The following is a 15,409-nucleotide window of genomic DNA, read 5'->3' as shown; positions in this document are numbered from 1 at the left end:
CACTTACTACAAACACAGCAGACTCATTGGAAAAGACCCTGATGGTGGAAAAGATTGAAGGCAAAAGGAGAAGAGGGCAGCAGAGGATGAGACTGTTGGATGGCATCACCCACTCAATGGACATGAACTTGGGCAGACTCCAGGAGATAGCAAGGGGCAGGGAGGCCTAGTGTGTTGTGGTCCATGGGGTCGCAAAGAGTCAGGTGCAACTTAGCGACTGGACAACAACAACGAACACTTAAACAGGATTATATTAAAGAAGTTTGATTAACACAAGTGACTGTATAACATTTACATGAAACCAAAGTTTTTGGACTACATCAGACACTGAGAATTCTTCAGTAAATAATCTAAGCCAAAACCTTTCCTCTCTCCCTTTCTGCCTGCTGTTGATGAGCAGAGTTCTGGGGTGGGGCACCTGCTGCTTTTCTACCATTCATCCAGCAGAGTCATTGAGTTAGCCAGGAAATCCACTGAACCCCTTTATCCACTTCTGTTTGCACCTATTTCATTCTCTACTCTCTGACTTCCCAGAAGACAGGAGCCATCAGAAATTGCAGTCTGCCTAACTACCCACCATCTCCCCAAGGCTGTCTTCACACTAAGCCTGTCTGCTAAGACCAGAAGATAAGGAGCATATTAATCTTTGCTGGTGCTAACTTTCTAATTTGGGGGCGTTCCACATTGCCAGAGTCACTTAGTAAACACATGGGCTCCTCTTTCACCTCACAGTCCAAGGTTGCCGCCTGCCCTCTTGGGCCTGTAACCCCTGGCCCAGTCCATAGCAAGACCGGAAATGAGTAGAGCAGTTACGAGTCTATTGCAATCATCTGGATGAAAACTCCCGAGATAATGAACTAAGGCAGAGGCTAGATGGAGATGAGAGAAGGTAGGACTCAAGAAATAAATGAGGTACAGGATTGACAAGACTTGCTGGGCAGTTGAATCTAAGGGTGAGAAATAACTTTCATGGTTCTAACTTGAGTGCTGAAAATAGTAGAGCCATTCCAAGAAACAGAAAATACAGAAATAAAATCAGGTCTTAGGTGAAGATATAGTGTTGAATTTTGAATATGTTCTTTGAGCTATCTATGTGTATCCAAGTAGAGAGTTTAATTAGATACATGAGTCAATCTAGTGAGAGGTCATGGCTTGAGATGTAAATTTAGGACTTGTAGTGCATAAGAGATAGTTAAAATTATGAAAGTGAGTGAGAACACCCATGGGAAGAAGAGGAGGGAAAATAGCCAGAAAATGAGAGAACTCTCGTGAACCAAAGTGCTTATGGAGAACACAAAGAATGAAATGTTCATAAAATGCTAAAGAAGAATGGTCTCAAAGTGAAGAGACCTGAGGTAAATTACATAAAATTTATTCATTGTGGAATAATATTCCTTTTAATTCATAGGATTGATGTGAATAAAATGGAAAAGTGGTTTATAAACTGTAAAACATCCTATAGAATACTACTACAAGTTTGCAATTTGCTTTTATGCATTCTGTGTTTTATATCTGGGCCGCTAAGAGTCGGACATGACTGAGTGACTTCACTTTCACTTTTTACTTTCATGCACTGGGGAAGGAAATAGCAATCCACTCCAGTGTTCTTGCCTGGAGAATCCCAGGGATGGGGCAGCCTGGTGGGCTGCCGTCTATGGGGTCACACAGAGTCGGACACAACTGAGGTGACTTAGCAGCAGCACGTACATATAACAATCATTAAATATGTAAATATATGTACATAAAGAATGGTGACTGCAGCCATGAAATTAAAAGATGTTTGCTCCTTAGAAGAAAAGCTATGATCAACCTAGACAGCATGTTAAAAAGCAGAGCCATTACTTTGCCTACAAAGTTCCGTATAGTCAAAGCTATGGTTTTTCCAGTAGTCATGAATGGGTGTGAGAGCTGGACAATAAAAAAGGCTGAGTGCCAAAGAATTGATGCCTTCAAACTGTAGTGTTGGAAAAGACTCTTGAGAGTCCCTTGGACAGCAAGGAGATCAAACTGATCAATCCTAAAGGAAATCAATCCTGAATAATCATTGGAAGGACTGATGCTGAAACTGAAGCTCCAGTACTTTGGACACCTGATGTGAAGAGGTGACTCATTGGAAAAGACACTGATGCAGGGAAAGATTGATGGCAGAAGGAGAAGGGGATGACAGAGGAATAGATGGTTGGATGGCCTCACTGACTCAATGGACATGAGTTTAAGCAAACTCCAGGAGATGGTGAAGGACAAGGAAGTCTGGCATGCTGCAGTCCCTGGGGTCACAAAGAGTCAGACACAACACAGTGACTGAACAGCAACAACACAGTGAAAAACACTGAAAACAGGCAGACAGCCTTTGGAGGGGTTTTGATTTTTTAAATAAAGGAGCTACAGCGCATGAGATCTACATTTCTTCGGTTGTTCCTCTGAGAACACTCTGCATTCTATGAACTACAGGGTGGCTAGAATTCAAGCAGAAAACCACAATCTTATTGGTTTGAGGTGTCAGAAGATACAGTTTGGGACTGCAAGAATGACTAGAAACTGAGGGGGCAAATCTTGAAAAAGAAGTACCTGCAAAGAGGGTAAACTCTCAGGCCTGTTTACAAACTTTTCAAATGGATGGGTGATTTGGACACATGTGGAAGATGCCAAGGAGCTGAGTAAAACTCAAAGCCAGAAGTCTGTAAAAGCTGAGCAGAGGTTTAGCTGTTGTCCAAAATAGAAGAAACAGATGTTGAAGGGACTTGGTAGAAATCTCGGGATTCCTTTTTTCTTTTAAAACTTTTCTTGTGAAATATAGATTTACAGGAAATTGTAAAGACAAATGTCATGTACCCTTCACTCAGTTTCTCCCTGTGGTCATATTTTATATAACTATAGCATAATGTCAAAACCGGAGGATTGACATTAGTATAATATGTGTGCAGTTCCATGCCATTGGATTCAGTTCAGTTAGTTCAGTTCAGTTGCTCAGTTGTGTCTGACCCCATGGACACAGCAAGCCAGGCCTCCCTGTCCATCACCAACTCCCGGAGTTTACTCAAACTCATATCCATTGAGTTGGTGATGCCATCCAACCATCTCATTTTCTGTCGTCCCCTTCTCCTCCTGCACTCATTCTTCCCCAGCATCAGGGTCTTTTCAAATGAGTCAGCTCTTCATATCAGGTGGCCAAAGTATTGGAGTTTCAGCTTCAACGTCAGTCCTTCCAGTGAATATTCAGGACTGATTTCCTTTAGGATGGACTGGTTGGTTGTCCTTGTGGTCCAAGCGACTCTCCAACACCACAGTTCAAAAGCATCAGTTCCTCGGCGCTCAGCTTTCTTTATAGTCCCACTCTCACACCCCTACATGACTACTGGAAAAACCATAGCTTTGACTAGATGGACCCTTGTTGGCAAAGTAAGGTCTCTGCTTTTTAATATGCTTTCTAGGTTGGTCAGGAGAAGGCAATGGCAACCCACTCCAGTACTCTTGCCTAGAGAATCCCATGGACAGAGGAGCCTGGTAGGCTATAGTCCATGGGGTTGTTAAGAGTCGGACACGACTGAGCGACTTCACTTTCACTTTTCACTTTCATGCATTGGAGAAGGAAATGGCAACCCACTCCAGTGTTCTTGCCTGGAGAATCCCAGGGACGGGGGAGCCTGGTGGGCTGCCGTCTATGGGGTTGCACAGAGTCGGACACAACTGACTCGACTCAGCAGCAGCAGCAGTAGCAGGTTGGTCATAACTTTTCTTCCAAGGAGTATGCTATGCTATGCTAAGTCACTTCAGTTGTGTCCGACTCTGTGTGACCCTATAGATGGCAGCTCACCAGGCTCCCCCGTCCCTGAGATTCTCCAGGCAAGAACACTGGAGTGGGTTGCCATTTCCTTCTCCAATGTATGAAAGTGAAAAGTGAAAGTGAAGTCGCTCAGTCGTGTCTGACTCTTAGTGACCCCATGGACTGCAGCCTACCAGGCTCCTCTGTCCATGGGATTTTCCAGGCAAGAGTACTGGAGTGGGGTGCCATTAAGCATCTTTTAATTTCATGGCTGCAGTCACCATCTGCAGTGATTTTGGAGCCTCTCTAAAAGTTTGTCACTGTTACCGCTGTTTCCCCATCTATTTGCCATGAAGTGCTGGAACCAGATGCTATGATCTTAGTTTTCTGAATGTTAAGTTTTAAGCCAACATTTTCCCTCTCCTCTTTCACTTTCATCAAGAGGCTCTTTAGTTCTTCTTTTTCTTCCTGCCATAAGTATTGTGTCATCTGCATATCTGAGGTTATTAATATTTCTCCTGGCAATCTTGATTCCAGCTTGTGCTTCATCCAGCCCAGCATTTCTCATGATGTACTCTGCATAGAAGTTAAATAAGCAGGGTGACAGTATACAGCCTTGACGTACTCCTTTTCCTATTTGGAACCAGTCTGTTGTTCCATGTCCAGTTCTAACTGTTGCTTCCTGACCTGCATACCGGTTTCTCAAGAGGCAGGTCAGGTGGTCTGGTATTCCCATCTTTCAGAATTTTCCACAGTTTGTTGTTATCCACACAGTCAAAGGCTTTGGCATAGTCAATAAAGCAGAAGTAGATGTTTTTCTGGAACTCTCTTGCTTTTTCCATGATCCAACGGATGTTGGCAATTTGATCTCTGGTTCCTCTGCCTTTTCTAAAACCAGTTGAACATCTAGAAGTTCACAGTTCATGTACAGTTGAAGCCTAGCTTGGAGAATTTTGAGCATTACTTTACTAACATGTGAGATGAGTGCAATTGTGCGGTAGTTTGAGCATTATGTGGCATTGCTTTTTTGGGGGGTTGGAATGAAAACTGACCTTTTCCAGTCCTGTGGCCACTGCTGAGTTTTCCAAATTTGATATTGAGAGCAGCACTTTCACAGCATCATCTTTTAGGATTTGAAATAGTTCAATTGGAATTCCATCACTTACACTAGCTTTATTCATAGTGATGCTTCCTAAGGCCCACTTGACTTCACATTCCAGGTTGTCTGGCTCAGGTGAGTGATCACACCATCATGATTATCTGGGTCATGAAGATCTTTTTTGTACAGTTCTTCTGTGTATTCTTGCCACCTCTTCTTAATATCTTCTGCTTCTGTTAGGTCCATACCATTTCTGTCCTTTATCGAGCCCATGTTTGCATGAAACAAACATGGTATCCTTGGTATCTCTAATTTTCTTTCTTTCTTTTTTTTTTTAATATTTATTCATTTATTTGGCTGCACCAGGTCTTAGTTGCAGCATGTGGGATCTAGTTCCCTGACCAGGGAATGAACGCAGGACCCCCTGCATTGGGAGCTGAGAGTCTTAACCACTGGACCAGCAGGGAAGTCCCAGTATCTCTAATTTTCTTGAAGAGATCTCTAGTCCTTCCCATTCTATTGTTTTCCTCTATTTCTTTGCACTGATCACTGAGGAAGGCTTTCTTATCTCTCCTTGCTATTCTTTGGAACTCTGCATTCAAATGGGTGTGTCTTTCCTTTTCTCCTTTGCTTTTCGCTTCTCTTCTTTTCACAGCTATTTGTAAGGCCTCCTCAGACAGCCATTTTGCTTTTTTGCATTTCATTTTCTTGGGGATGGTCTTGATCCCTGTCTCCTGTACAATGTCACGAACCTCCATCCATAGTTCATCAGGCACTCTGTCTATCAGATCTAGTCCCTTAAATCTATTTCTCACTTCCACTATATAATCATAAGGGATTTGATTTAGGTCATACCTGAATGGTCTAGTGGTTTTCCCTATTTTCTTCAATTTAAGTCTGAATTTGACAATAAGGAATTCATGATCTGAGCCAAAGTCAGCTCCTGGTCTTGTTTTTGCTGACTCTATAGAGCTCCTCCATCTTTGGCTGCAAAGAATATAATCAATCTGATTTCGGTGTTGACCATCTGGTGATGTCCATGTGTAGAGTCTTCTCTTGTGTTGTTGGCAGAGGGTGTTTGCTATGACCAGTGCATTTTCTTGGCAAAACTCTGTTAGCCTTTGCCCTGCTTCATTCTGTATTGTATTACATTTATTGTATTACATGTTACTGAATTAATTATTCAATTAATTATTCATTTATTATATTTAATTAATTAAATTCAAGTAATCAGTACTTCAATCAAAACTATTCCATCACCACAGAGCTCTTCCTTTGCATCGCTGTATAGTCATGCCCACCCACTCTTCTCTCCACCACGACCTCTAAACTCTGACAATAACTAGTGTATTCTCAATCTCCATAATTTTGTCATTATGAGCAGATTGTATATATGGAGTCATACAGTAAATAATCTTTTGATATTGGCTTTTTATTCCACTCAGCATAATGCTCTTGAAATCCATGTAAGTCATATCAATAGTTTCAGTAGTTGCTCTTCGTTGCTGAGTAGTATTCCATAAGGGCTTCCCAGGTGGCGCTAGTGGTAAAGTACCCCCTGCCAATGCTGGAGATGTGAGAGATGAGGCTTCGATCCCTGGGTCAGGAAGATCCCCTGGGCATGACTTAAGTGACTTGGCACAGCACAGCACAGTATCCCATGACATGGATACAATGGTTTATTTAGCCATTCATCTAATGAAGGGCATTTTGCTTTTTCCAGGTTTGTTTATGACAAGTAAAGCTGCTATGATCTTTTGTGTACACATAAATTTTCATTTACCTGTAGTAAATGTCCAGGAGTGCAAATACTGGGTAAGATTTCCTTTCAACATAGGAAATCTTACCCAGTATTTGCACTATTTGCTGACTCTATTGTGCTAGACCCTCTTGTGGCTCCCCAGAACTATTGAATCAGATCTCTGGGAAATCTTCTCTCAGAAAGTATGACTTATGCTATGTTAACAAGTTAACCCCCAGGTCCCTGTGTCTTAAACAAAGCACAGTGTTATTCTTATTCACACTATGTGTTTATCTTGGGTCACGGAGGGTTCTGCTCAGGTTGACAGATGCTCCTCCATTTTGTATCTGAAATATGCAGATGAGACCCTGATTACTGTGGTGAGGACACGAAAGGCTGGAGAAGCATGCCGATGGCTCTCAGTAACTCATCCTATAGGACTAACACACTTCTGGTCATGTTTGGCCAGAGCTAGTCAAATGGCTCTATTCAACTGCAAGAGGATGGAGAAGTACAATCTCCCAAGTTCTCAGCAGGAGAAAAGTGGCCATGGGTGAACTCCAGTGGTGTCCACCTTGTAGCCTCACAACTTCTTCCTTTCTCCTGAGGACAGCATCTTAGTATCAACTGAAAAGCAACATTCCCAGAGACACACATGACAACAGAGTTGTTCCACAACCAGACAGGTTATGTGTGTTCTTGATGGCATTCCTCAGAGGGCACTTTGGCTCAATAGTTTTCCAAGATCTCCCAAGTCTCCTGTTTTTCCCCTTCTTTAAGTCATTAAATAAAGATTCCAGTCTAATGCCAGTAGTCCAATGGCTGTGTGAACAAACAGGGCCTCGACTTCACAGGGTTCTGCTTATATAGACCGTGACTGCTCAGGAGTTCAGGTCTTGGGAGCTGATCAAGACATTGCATTTTAGGTTCAGTTTAATTCTATTCATGCTTCTCTCACCTCTCAGTCTATTTTATTCTATTTCTTCCCTGTATGTCAATACAGGCAAAGAATCTATACCATTTCTCCTTTAGCAGTGGGGACAGTGTGGTCCTAGAATTTAAGATTTTGGCTTCCAGTTGCACTAACCAAATGGCAATTCTAGAAATTCAAAGCAAATGCAAATTTGTGACCTGGAGCAGACCATCTGGCTATGAAGTTGTGTTTGTTCTGTGTTGGTCAGAGTGTGTCCCTGAGCACTTGTTCCCCAAGGTGCTTCTGGGAAACGTGGTTGCAGAATTATATATGACTGAGATTCACTTCATAGAGACTGTGGTGAAAGAACCTATTAAAAGATCTGAAAAGCACCCAGAATAAAGCAAGATGGCATTCTTGAATTCAACAATTTGAGAGTTTTCTTGATCAGAGAACTCCGATCTTTTGGCATAAAACCTATGAACACACTGTGGGAAAATGTTCTCTGAAACACAATCTAGAGAAGGTCACCTAGGAAAATTCACTACAATAATTCAGGGTCTCAGTTGACAGTGCAGTGAGAGTAGGGCGGTCTTTTAGAAGCACCCTAGAAGTAGACTGTCTCTTATCAAGAAGCATATAAATCTCAGGTGAAGTTACTCATGTTTGGAATTTGCTGGGGGTGGTGGGTGGCAGAGAAAGGGTGTGAGCGGGGACATTAGTAAAACAACAATGGCCATTACTATTTGATGACTTTTGGGTAATGGGTACATGAGGCTTCTTTATGCAATCCTCTGCTTCTGTGTTTGAGATTTTTCTTTAAAAATATCTTTAAAAGGAAACTTTTAAATCAGAATGCCTTCTTATTTGTTTATGATAGAAGTATAGCAAGAGTAAATGAATCATGTTCCAGGGTATGTTCTAAACACTTTACCTGCATTATGTCACTTACTCATATCACACCTGAGTGAGGAAGACATTCATTACTGTCCTCATTTTATAGACTGACAAAACAGAGGCTCAGAAGTGTAGACACTGCTTAGAATCACGTAGCTGGTGAAAAAGCAGAGGCAGAATGGGGACCCAGGTGTCTCCGACTCCTGGGCTTGTACTCTTAACAAGAATGTAATATACTAGCTGCAAAGAAAATGAGATACTCAAGTCCTCTGACCAGCACAGCTTTTCCCTAAAGGTAAGCTGTGTGAGAAGTCAAATTATAATCAAGGTTGCTTGCCACATATATAAAAAGAAAATTCATAGCCTCATAGCCAGACTCTCAGAGCTGGAATGGGGTTTAGCAATCAAGTAGGTAGCATCTACCCAATGCAACCTCTCCGCTTCTTCAGTAGTCTGAACACACGGGCATCAACAAAAGTTTCTTCCCTTTTTTTTCACCACACTAAGTGTCTATCCAGGAAATGGAAACCAAACTTAGGACACCAATACTGCTCCAAATCTGTTAAGTAGTTTTAAAATCTTCTGATCCCAAGTTTCCCAGAGGGAAAACCACTATTTAAATATGACTTTTCACTTTTTTTTCACTTTTGACTTTTTTTTTTTCAGTTAATTGCATGAATTAGAACAAAGCTTTCCTCTTAAACAAAAACAGTACCTTGGGCTTCTGTGATGGCTCAGTGGTAAAGAATCTGCCCGCCAACGTGGGCGACATGGGTTCAATCGCTGTTCCAGGAAGGTCCCACATGCCACCAAGCACCTGGTGCCTACTCCATAACTACTGAACCTGTGCTCTAGAGCCTGGCAACCACGACTATTGAGCCTATGCATTGCAACTGCTGAAGCCTGCGTGCCCTGGAGCCCTTGTAGAGAGAGGCCACCACTGTGCGAAGCCCACACACAGCAACTAGAGAGAGTGGCCTCTTCTTTCCACAACTAGAGAAAAGCTCATGTGGCAGCAGAGACCCAGCACAGCCAATAAATAAATAAATAATGCTGATTTTGCTGTACATCAAAAATGGTACAGCAACCATGCCCAGTCATTTTAACCTATGACCACTTTGCTAATTTCTGAGTCATTTCCCCCCAAATTATAAACCCCATCATATCCCCTGAGCAATGAATGTGAAAGGACTATTGAAAATAAGTATACTATTGCAATTTTCCCTTTAAATTGAAAGTGGAGAGAAAAATCACAAATGTTGCTTTTATGCTGGCATTGCAGATTTGCTAATAAGTCATGGATCCATAAATAGTCTTCCATAATCCAAACTCTATGGAAGGGGGATTGCATCTATAACCCAAAGAGAGGGATGTTTTAAGGGTTGTGCTGTTAGTGGCAAAAGTTTTTTTGAGAAAAGCAAGCAAAAAAAAAACCCACAAACAAATTGCATGTGTGCAAATTTCACTAGGTCAAATAATGTGTACTTCGGGCTTCCCAGGTGGTGCTAGTGGTAAAGAACCTGCCTGCCAATTCAGGAGACATAAGAGATGCAGGTTCTATCCTTGGGTCAGGAAGATCCCCTGGAGGAGGGCATGGCAACCCATTCCAGTATTCTTACCTTGAGAATCCCCGTAGACAGAGGAGCCTGGCAGGCTATAGTCCATAGGGTCTCAAAGAGTTAGACACAACTGAAGCCACTTAGCACACAAGGTGTACTTTGGATGGGAGAACAGAGTTTATTTTTGTAAACCTATATTGATTGGACTTGTCTTTTAAAACCCTGTGGCATTCCAGGAGGCCTCACCTGAGTCAAGCTTCCATTTATAAGCAAAGATCTTCCTGAATCAGTCATTGAAAATGAGGAAATATTTGTTTATGCACATCCATTTTCAACCTCAATGCTGTTTGTGAACAAAAGAGAATACTAATTACTGTATTAACTGAATTTTATTGCAACAGGGCACAGAAAGCTGCAATCAAAGAGAGTCAAGAAACTCCAAATGTCAACAATTGCCACGTATCTCTGAGCCAATCACTGCAAGGAATCTTGGAATACCTGCTGGAATTGATGAAGGTCAGGCCACTTGACTTTTCTTGTGGGATGGGAGGTGGAAGGAAACTCCACCCTAGCCATACAGACTAAGCACAATTGCTCTGGGATAGGAAGGACTCATTCTGTGAAGAAAAGATGCAAGAAGGGAAATCAGATGCCTATCATGGGGCCCAGCCAGCAATAACAAAAAAAGACAGCTCTATATGCATACAGCTGGTGCTCAACAGAAGCATAACTAAAATGCCAGAACTTGTACCTCCAAACAAGCCATGTTCCCCCTGCTGCTTTGAGAGGGTATATTCTTAATCCCAAAATGCTATCACTGGGCAAAAGCATCTAGGGAAATGTTTGCTAAGAGTAAGGAGAATGAGAAAGAACAAGAATGCTTAGAATGGGGAAGGTGAAGAGAAAGTGGGTCTTCTGATTGGGGTGGGTGGTAGAAGCAGGAAATCATATATTCACCATTTCTCAGTGTTGTCAGAAAATTCTGCTTGTCTTTTGGTTGGATGACAAGACTGAGTTCTTATAAAAAGACTGACCCACTTGCTGCATTTAAGCTGTTTACATGCTCACTTCTTAATGTCACAAACTAGCCTTGGTGTTCAAGAAGCTTGTTTGCCACAGGGCAAAGCAAAGGCCAGGTAAGCAGTTTGAATATGAAGACAGCCAGGAATATAGAACTTCAAGCCTTTTGAAGTTTGAAGATAAAACGGATTTTGTTTGCTTTCAAAATTGACTTCCATATTCTAGGCAGGTTTCTGGAAAAGAAACTAGTTGCCCCTACCTTTTACCAACAGTACAGAAAAGCATTTCTAAAAGAGCTGCTTGCAATTTAAGACAGAGCCATAATTTCATTTTTTCTCTTGCTTTTCCATTTGACCTTGAGTCCTTCTTTCCCTCGAGGAAAATCTGAGGTTCCCGAAGAATCATGGCGTGTCTGCTATAGCTGTCCTTAGCCCTAGCCTTCTTCTCTCTAATCCTCCAGCTCAGCTTTTTGCCTTTTTAGATAAAATGTGCCTCTGAGGGCTTTACTTCTTAAGAGATCCTCACTGGGAAGCCTTCAAGAATTTTCTTTGTGTGTCCAGTGTGTGTAGTGTGTGTGTTTGTGTCAACATGTTCTTATAAGGAAAATGACATTAATGAAAAATAAAGGCAACTCCTCGACCAGGCCAAAATCCAAGGCCTCTTCCTTACCTACAACACTGAATATATAAGCCCTGCTTTGCATGCTAAAATTCTCACCTTGCTTCAAGCTAATGGCTGAGGGTACAAGCAACTTGCTTGGAAATTCAGGTCACAGACTGACATCCTAACTGTGGGAAATGACATATTCAATAGGGTAAGAATAAAATGCAGCCATCAGTGCATATCTGCTGGGCTCCAGACCCTGTGTCTCAGAGATTGTATTATGTGTAGATATGATTGCCTCCTACTATTGCATCTTTTGCATCTATTAGACAAAGCCTCTGGTGCTTTGTCTAATACTTGGTTTCATAGGATGTCATTCTGAGACTGACAGGGCAGCCTCTGGAGGGGAAAGGGCCCCCTTTGCAAGTCTAAAGGGCAATGTCTGTTTAGAATTAGACCTGGCAGTTATTAAAGTTTGCCAGTGTGCCAGTCTTGATGGAGAAGAATTATGTAACTACTGGAGATGGCATAATATTCTGATACTGATGGTGAGTCCGGCCAATAAGCCTATAGCTTGGCTTTAGAATGCTGGCAGTGGGAACTGAGAATCTCAGGGCTCCTGGGAAAAGCTTAAGATATTTAGTCTGAGAGTTTCAGATTGTTAGTAGCTAAGATGATCACATGGTCCATTACAGAAAATATTTCAATCACTTCTCACTGCTTTTATGAAAAAGAGAAAAGAAAAGCCTCTTTAACATTGTCTATCCCTGTATCATCCTGACTCCCTAAAAATGTCCCCAGCCTCATTTCATACCACTCTCCACCTTATGATCTGAGTTCCATTTCTGCCACTCTTTACCTGTCATTCTTCACCTTCCACAAGGCCTCTGCATCTTTGGGTTCCTTTGAATTCTCTTCATTCCTCATCAACTCTTATTCACCCAGATCTCACTGCAAGGGAAACTTCCTCAGAGAAGCCTCCTTGGACGTTGGAATGGGCCAAATCTCCTTTAATATTTACATTTCTAGACATGAAGATGCAGGAGATGGAAACGGTCCCCCTCCTTCTCTCACTGCAAAGCTCCTATTTAAACTTCAAAGCCCAGCTCAAATGTCTCCTTCATTATGGAGTCATTCTTAATTCTCTGGGCATTCCCTGTGGTTCAAGACTTATTTTTATCTCTTCTGTATCACTTACAGGGCTTCCCTGGTAACTCAGCAGTAAAGAATCTGCCCTCCAATACAGGAGATGTGGAGTCCAATCCCTGGGTTGGGAAGATACCCTAGAGAAGGAAATGGCAACCCAACCCAGTCTTCTTGCCTGGGAAATCCCATGCACAGAAGAACCTGGAGGACTACAGTCCATGGGGTCATGAAGAGTCGGACATGACTTAGCAACTGAACAACAACAACAATAATATCACTTACAAATCTGGTTATTTATCTGCTCACTATCCTGTCTACTAAATTTTGGGTTCTTGAAGTGCAAGAATTGTGTTACTCATCCTTGAGCTCCTAGCCCCTATTCACTTAATAAATGTTTATTGAATGAATGAATGCATGAATAAGGAGAAAAAATGAACTGAAATTATAGGAGGAGACAGATAGAAGATGTCTTTATTTATAAATAGGATGATGGCCACACCCCTGAGTACTCATTTCTGTTTTGTTTAAACCAAACACCTTCTGGACTATAGATCCAGGTATACTATTTCAAGGGCTTCCCTGGTAGCTCAGCTGGTAAAGAATCCACCTGCAATGTGGGAAACCTGAGTTCAATCCCTGGGTTGTGAAGATCCCCTGGAGGAGGACATGGCAACCCACTCCAGTATTCTTGCCTGGAGAATCCCCAAGGACAGAGGAGCCTGGTGGGCTACAGTCTATGGTGTCACAAAGAGTCAGACATGACTGAGAGACTAAGCACAGCACATACTATTTTGAGTGAACTTCCTTTTTTTTTAAGCTATGCTTTTATTTTTTAAACCATCATTTATAGTGTAAAATACCCTCTACCCCTTCTGTTGCCATCTCTTGATGATCTCCTTAGCACTTCTCCATGAAACTCTCAATCCTAAACCACAGAAATTTACCTCTCCAGTATTCAAGGTGGTGACAAGTAGATGTGATCATTCAAGCTCAGCTAATTTGCTATTTGGAAAAAGCCTACTGAGGAATTCAGTCAGGTCTTCAGGCCCCTCACTCTTCTTTTTCCTATCTGGAAACAATGTCATTGCCTAACCCATCAGTGGCTGAGGTTGTGGCGGTCTCAGGCAGAGGTGCAGTCATCAGCAAGTGGCAGGAAATTTGGCCAGATTAGAATAAACAAGGTAGAGGTCTGTTTTTCTCCCATATTTAGAAGTCCAGAGCTGACGCAGATAATCATGGATGTCTTTGACTATCTAGAGTTCATCTACCTTTCTGTTCTACCAAGGCTTGCTCCTGCCCAGGACCTGGAAATGTACTGTTGCCTTCTATAGAGCTATGTCACCTGCATATAATTTTGGGTCCCCTTGCCCCTTGCATTAAGGTTCTTCAGAGAAATAAAATTGATTCTCTCTCTCTCAAGAGTCAGAGATTTTTAGGGAATTGGCTCATGTGATTTGGGGGCTGTCAAATTTGAAATTCATATGGCAAGCTGGCTGGCTGGAAATTCAGGTAAGAGTTAATGTTGCAGTCTTGGGTCCAAATCTGCAGAGCAGGCCAACAGGTGGGAAACTTAAGCAAGGTTTCTATCTTGCAGTCTAAGGCAAAGTTGCTTCTTCTTTGGAAACGTCAATCTTTGCTCCTAAGGTCCTCAACTAATTGGATAAGGCCCACCAATATTACTGACAGTAATCTGCTTTACTCAAAGTCTCCTGACTGTAAATGCTAACCAAATCAAAAAAGATCTTTACAATGATACCCAGACTGATTTTTGATCAGATAACTGGGGGCACCACAGCCTAGCCAAGTTGACACATAAAATTAACCAGTTCACCTCTCAAATCTAGTTCAGAACCATAGCCTGGGGAAACCTGGGCCCTTTCCAAGATGGCTGCACACTCCCAGTGGCTTATGTATTTAGGGCCACCTCAGGCTCCACAACACATTCTGCTGTGCCCCTTCCATTGTACACCCCGGTTCAAGTTTGTCCTGAAATTCAAGCCCGTCCTCAATATCCCACCACAAAACACCACTGTTATACAGCACTAATGGATTTTTAAAGATGTTTCTCAAGATTTGTTGAGTTGGGAGATATTCTTCCACTATTTCCCATATTGCTTTTTTTTTTTTTCAATCCTTCTACCTTTTCCTTCCTTCTCAATAGCTCTCTTTGGACTGAGCCCTGCACCTGAACCCCAAATCCTCTCTCCCCAATTATGCAAAAGTATTTCCCCTCTTCTGATATTTAAAGTCACAAATTCTCAGATATTTGGAATCTATCCCAAGGCTTTATCCGCGTATTTTTTCCAACAAAGACATTCATTTCTTTCTTCAAATGAAATTCTGATGCCACTGCTAAGATTATATATATATATATATATATATATATATATACACACATACTATGTATATATACTATGTCTCCTTTTTTAAACTTCTTTACACCTAGGAGTGTGAGACCTGTAAAACGCGGCCCTTGAGCGTGTTCAAACTTTCCAGACAAAACAGACTAATAAAGGCATATATAGAGAGAGAGATCCTGGAAAGGCATTGAAACCTAGAAGAGTTGTTAAATTCTCCTGCCAATGAGCCCAAGCTCCTCAGCACGGCACATGTGCCCTTGCCTATTTATCTCCTTTCTCATCCTATCTGACCTCAAACTCTATGCACT

The 15,409-nt window shown here is 42.0% G+C and overlaps 1 long non-coding RNA gene across 1 annotated transcript in view; it reads left to right on the top strand.

Moving 5' to 3' along the window:
• Nucleotides 1-12,995, top strand: part of LOC129657240 (uncharacterized) — a 35,726-nt gene extending 22,731 nt beyond the window's left edge. The window contains exons 2-3 of the long non-coding RNA XR_008716633.1: nucleotides 10,374-10,761; nucleotides 12,796-12,995. This is a non-coding gene — a long non-coding RNA (uncharacterized LOC129657240). The remainder of the gene's footprint in view (nucleotides 1-10,373; nucleotides 10,762-12,795) is intronic.
• The last annotated feature ends 2,414 nt before the right edge of the window (nucleotides 12,996-15,409 follow it).

This window comes from Bubalus kerabau, chromosome 7 (assembly GCF_029407905.1).
Source record: "Bubalus kerabau isolate K-KA32 ecotype Philippines breed swamp buffalo chromosome 7, PCC_UOA_SB_1v2, whole genome shotgun sequence".
Lineage (NCBI taxonomy): Eukaryota > Metazoa > Chordata > Mammalia > Artiodactyla > Bovidae > Bubalus > Bubalus kerabau.
Note: the sequence above shows the minus strand (reverse complement) of the source record. Positions and strands in the feature narration are given on the sequence as shown.